Below are 6,477 nucleotides of genomic sequence, written 5' to 3'. Positions count from 1 at the left end.
GGGGACGGCGCGGTGGCGGTGGGTCCCGGTGGTTAGGGTGAGGGGACGGCGCGGCGACGGTGGTGGGTCCCGGCTTCCCCTCCCCTCCCGTGACGTCATACCCACCGCGCCTTGTAGTTTCCCCGCGCCCCGCACCCCCCCTCGGAACCCCATGGCTTTGAATCGGTGTACTACCTCTACTTTTACTTACGAATTGACTCTTATTGTCCTTCACCTCGTTTTAATTATTATTTTCATATAAAGAGTCCTTCAACTTTAATTTTATTTGAATAGTTTATCTCAGGAAGCTGTAGAGCTATTATGTCCTCCTACAGTTGCTGAAACTAAATATGACTTTATAGGTTTGTTCTTTTTGCCTGCACTGTCTGCACCAGTTCAGACAGTGCAATATGTTGAAGTGAAACAAACGTATATCTGTTTCACTTCAACTTATTGCACTGTGGGCACAGTGCAGAGAAAAAGGACAGGCCTTATATACTATTGACACCGATTCGGAAGTTGATTCTGTTGACGTGGATATCGATTCTGATACTGATTAATTAATTGATGATTACTTAATTAATAGATAACTGATTAATTAATTCATTAATTACTTCATAATTAGTTGTTTTTGTTTCATAATTAATTGTCTTAAGTTTTTGTATTACGACAATATTATTAATTGTAATATTAAAAAATGTATTTGATACACATTCAACGAAATTTTCAATCTCCCCCGCGCCACGGATTCCCCTCCCCTCCCGTGATGTCATACCCCCCGCGCCTTGTACTTTCCCCCCGCGCCCCGCAACCCCCTCGGAGCCCCATGGCTTTGAATTGGTGTACCACCTCTACTTGCGTCCTCGTACCCGCGATTCGCGCGATCCTCGCCACCGCGGATTGTCTGTACCCGACGGTAAGACGCGGATGCTTGGTGCGGCAAAGCTCCTCCAAGCTCTCGATGCACTCGTCGCATCGTTGCATCCGCGCGAAACACTCTGTCAGGGTAGCGACGCGGTCGCACTGCTCCAGCAGTTCGCGTTCCACTCGCTCGTGGTTTTCCATTTTTTTAGAAAACTTTTATTGTGCGCACTTGCACGTAATTTGCTCACACGTTTTGCAAGGCCGCTCTAAATACACAATGCCATATATGCTCATCACCGTTTTATTGTAGAAGAAGAATGACAAACGACTTTCGACATCCACAGAAGTCCTTAGCACACCCGTCACGAAATAGTTTCTTTATAGCAGGATTCCTTGAAGGATTGTGATCAAGCATACTTTTACAGTTTATCATCACCACTTCAGTCCTTTTACGACTATACGTGTACATCGTAACGCATTTGCCGTATTTCCGAAATTTTTCCGTGATATACCCTACAAAATTATTTTCTGATGCACTGGCATTTCTATGTAGTTTCACGAATCTTAAACTCGTCTAATAACCGCGTGTATGCTTCTCGTCGCGCGCGCAATGGCCATTCATTAGTTGTTAATCCTTCAATGTATGTATTTTTCACGACGCGCCCACCGTTTATCTCCCGATCGCGAATTATATGCACCGGCGATGTCTACGCACTATCGTCTTTTCTCTGCGGATTTTTGAGAACCGAATACACATCTCTCAGTTGATAATGATAACTTCTATCACATTCTTCGAGATCAAACATCCAAACTATTACCTCGGTATATGACAGGTTTTTTATTCTATTTTCGTCTTCATCTTCGTTGAAAGACTCACTGTCTTCGACATCAACATTTTCTATCAAGCGATCACTGTGTATCTCTCGAATTATATGCACCGACGATGCGTGCACATCCTTTCTCGGCAAATTTTCGACATCGTCTTCGACAAGATTGTTCACACATTCAAAATAATCGTCCCAATCTTAGTCCAGTAACGGATCTATTGATTCGTTGATTGCTATTTTATTTTCTTATACAGTACATATGGGACATACGTTGCACGGGTATATTGCACTTGGCGCATCGGTTTCAGACAATTGGAGCACGTCCGGGCTTCGAATCTATCGGTGAAATCAGTGTCGTGCTTCCTTATCAACAACATTGCACCAACGCCTGCGTCCGCGATTCTCTCCATACACTCGGGACATAGCGCTAGCGCTCCACCTGTCGAATAGTAGCACTGGATTTGACAAAACTTCACGCGAGAACTTAATGCTTGGATTTGCGCGGCCGACACAATTTTTACTAAACGATCGGTATTATTCTCCAGATCACTAATGCACCCCATATCGTCCGATAACACACTCTCGTCGGAAGACTCAACATCCATTACATCTCCAATCGCTTCGTCATTCCCGACATCATCGGGATCCATATTTTCAATGTTCGTTCTATCTATTGTACTCTCGCATCTTAACACAATCGATTCGTGACATCTACTGTGACACGGCGCGCTTACGACTCATTATATATTTCATTTCAAACTTCTTCATCCCTTTGTCTTTATCCCTACTGACCTCTCAGTACGCGTCTTCCTAGAAATGTATCACGAAAGATAGCGCAAATTAATTTAATACTTGTTTTCGCGCGTTGGAATATCATTTTCGTTTCCTGTGATACAGTTTCGTTCAGCAGCCATTGGCGCTCGAACGTGTCGTCGCCGATCTTCCCAGAAATTTTTATCATAAAAGAAACCGCCATGAGAACGCTATTTAATTTAATACTTGTTTTTCGAGCACGAGTATCAATTACATCGAAGAAGCATTTTTTTCAGGGGGAGGTGGTGGACATGTTACAACGCGGTGATCTCATAAACAGATTTGTTCATGCGCAAAACACTACATGTCACGTGATCAATGTCACGTGATCACTGCAGAAGCATGTTTTCAGGGGGAGGGGTGAGGGGTGGCAGCTTTTGAAAATGCCCGCGCCAGTACCTTCCCCGCGATTACCTTCACCGCGACACTCGCGCCGCCTGGTGACAACGGTGAATCTGTATCAGTGATCTGGAACTCTCTTAGTATATGGGGGGAGGGAGGGGGGTTGCGGCTTTTGAAAAAACTTATTTGATGGTGTCGTCGCCTCGAAAGGGTCGCGGCAGCTTTTGAAATTTTATACTAAAAAAAATAACATCTCGGTGCATGAAAATGTATCCCCCGGCGGTTAGGGCGAGGGGGCGCGCGGCGACGGCGGGTCCCGGCGGTTAGGGCGAGGGGACGGCGCGGTGGCGGTGGGTCCCGGTGGTTAGGGTGAGGGGACGGCGCGGCGACGGTGGTGGGTCCCGGCTTCCCCTCCCCTCCCGTGACGTCATACCCACCGCGCCTTGTAGTTTCCCCGCGCCCCGCACCCCCCCTCGGAACCCCATGGCTTTGAATCGGTGTACTACCTCTACTTTTACTTACGAATTGACTCTTATTGTCCTTCACCTCGTTTTAATTATTATTTTCATATAAAGAGTCCTTCAACTTTAATTTTATTTGAATAGTTTATCTCAGGAAGCTGTAGAGCTATTATGTCCTCCTACAGTTGCTGAAACTAAATATGACTTTATAGGTTTGTTCTTTTTGCCTGCACTGTCTGCACCAGTTCAGACAGTGCAATATGTTGAAGTGAAACAAACGTATATCTGTTTCACTTCAACTTATTGCACTGTGGGCACAGTGCAGAGAAAAAGGACAGGCCTTATATACTATTGACACCGATTCGGAAGTTGATTCTGTTGACGTGGATATCGATTCTGATACTGATTAATTAATTGATGATTACTTAATTAATAGATAACTGATTAATTAATTCATTAATTACTTCATAATTAGTTGTTTTTGTTTCATAATTAATTGTCTTAAGTTTTTGTATTACGACAATATTATTAATTGTAATATTAAAAAATGTATTTGATACACATTCAACGAAATTTTCAATCACATTGAATTAATTTTTTTAGTATTTAAACATGTTTGTTATATAATAAACAAAATTTTTTTCACAGAATTGATTTTTGTAATCAACAATTTCAAAAAATCCCATGTACCAATTTTTATCAAATTATGATACCTTTTTCATATATGTATCCGCCATATTGGATCTGTCATTTTGTTTTCATTAGTTTTAACTTTAGATTCGTAAACAGCAACCTCAAAAATACATGTCCAGCAATTTTTATTCAAATCAACGTACATTTCGATTTTTGTCTACCTTTTCGGTATTTGGCCCCACTGTACACTGCACCGACAGTTATGGCACTGGCGAACTAAGGTCGGACAATCAGTCTCGGAGGATTTGCTGTGAGCACAAACTGTAGACTAACGAGCGACTTTGGGAATTGTCTCGGTCAACCCACTCGGACTTACGTCTCGGAGGATTGGCTCTGACAACCCGATGATGAACTGCCTCGAGCTTCAAAAATCGGGGTCCTTATAATGGTTCCCTTCGATTTGTCGTGCTCTGATTGGAAAACTGATTTTATTAATTAAACAAAGGGCTAAGTTTCTCGCTCTGGGATTGGTTGGGAATTAGGATGCGTCTTAGGGGTGAAAAGGAATTTGACCGATGTCACCGTTATCTTAAAATTTATGGCCATACTTACTTAATTTACGCAATTTATGGCCCTACTTACTTAATTTACACGTGCACCCTTTGTCGCGAGGCCGCCGTGAGAGATTTTAATTTTTACGAGCGCAACTCGTGAGAATCATCCGCTATTTGACCGTTAGAAAAGCGCTCTGGTGCCAGTCTTGCATTTTTCGTTGACAGTAGAGTGAATGTTTATGACTTTTCTGTTTTTCGATGACAGTAGAATGTATATTTATTACTTTTTCTAGTCGACACTTCGAAAAGAAGATTCGCGTTCTCAAGGTTCGTGCACGTGCGCTCGTAAATGAGTTGTCTTAGAATGACATTTATGGCGAGTTAGCGAGTACTTTTACTTAGATTTTTGTGTGTGGAAAAGCGACAGTCGAACTGTCGGTTATTTATTTATTGTCTCACTATCTCGACACTTCTAGATCTTTCCGAAAGAAAGAATCGTGAGAATCCTCTGGACAGTACTGTTTCTTAAATTCTTCTTTAAATCATCAAACTCTATCCATTAATAAGAATATCCTATGTAATGTCCATTTTTAATCACCGTATCGTGCTACTGTGCCCGCTAAAAGAAATAAATTATCACTAACTTGAATTTTTGGCGGAAATTCTACAAGGCTATGTTCTTTCTGTATATCATCTATTGTGTCGCTGTGTCGCATTCTATAAATATTTATTTTCCGTACTTTATGTTTCTGTTCATACGTTGTTTACAGCAGACGGATCTATTATTTGGCATACCTTCTGATATAGCCGTGGCAAGCTCGCAATATCCGCTGTTTATTATAGTATTTGCATTAATAGGAACTAATACAGATTGCCGAATTATGATGTTGGAACATACAACGCAACTCTTTATTTCTGTGTATCTGGGATCATCTTTGAAAATATATTGTGCAACATTTCCTATGCTTGAGAGACAATCTACAGTTACATTATTTTTGTCGATCTGAGTTTTAAAATTATTAATACTCATTAATATTTTGGCTCTTAAGGTATATATGTATTTTTGTTGCAACCATTTTTTAAAAACCATTTAATGAATTGTATCGCGTCAGTATCGGATGTTTCAACATTATTTTTATAATATTCGTTAATGCATGCGCAAGCAATTATGGATGCAAAACTGTCAAATCCACATGTATTGGTAACAACAACTCTTTTTTGATCGATAATTAGAAAGGAACATAGACTACCATTTTGCAGATTTGCGACTCCTATGCGCATCTTTCCTGTATGATTTATATCCCAGTCCGGGCAGTTGTCCAAATAAGTTTTTCTTTTATTTGTTTGTGTTGTATTTTTTTGATTCTCCAATTATGTTCTAAATTTAAATCATTTGTATCGTTTGGCATAATGTCACATTCCTCAGAAAAAAATTCTGTTTTTATATCTGTCGTAGAATATATTAATTCATAAATAACAAACTCCTTACACTACATGTCACGTGATCAATGTCACGTGATCACTGCAGAAGCATGTTTTCAGGGGGAGGGGTGAGGGGTGGCAGCTTTTGAAAATGCCCGCGCCAGTACCTTCCCCGCGATTACCTTCACCGCGACACTCGCGCCGCCTGGTGACAACGGTGAATCTGTATCAGTGATCTGGAACTCTCTTAGTATATGGGGGGAGGGAGGGGGGTTGCGGCTTTTGAAAAAACTTATTTGATGGTGTCGTCGCCTCGAAAGGGTCGCGGCAGCTTTTGAAATTTTATACTAAAAAAAATAACATCTCGGTGCATGAAAATGTATCCCCCGGCGGTTAGGGCGAGGGGGCGCGCGGCGACGGCGGGTCCCGGCGGTTAGGGCGAGGGGACGGCGCGGTGGCGGTGGGTCCCGGTGGTTAGGGTGAGGGGACGGCGCGGCGACGGTGGTGGGTCCCGGCTTCCCCTCCCCTCCCGTGACGTCATACCCACCGCGCCTTGTAGTTTCCCCGCGCCCCGCACCCCCC

Source organism: Cyphomyrmex costatus, unplaced genomic scaffold, assembly GCF_001594065.2.
Source record: "Cyphomyrmex costatus isolate MS0001 unplaced genomic scaffold, Ccosl1.0 scaffold783, whole genome shotgun sequence".
In the NCBI taxonomy this organism is placed as follows: domain Eukaryota; kingdom Metazoa; phylum Arthropoda; class Insecta; order Hymenoptera; family Formicidae; genus Cyphomyrmex; species Cyphomyrmex costatus.
Note: the sequence above shows the minus strand (reverse complement) of the source record.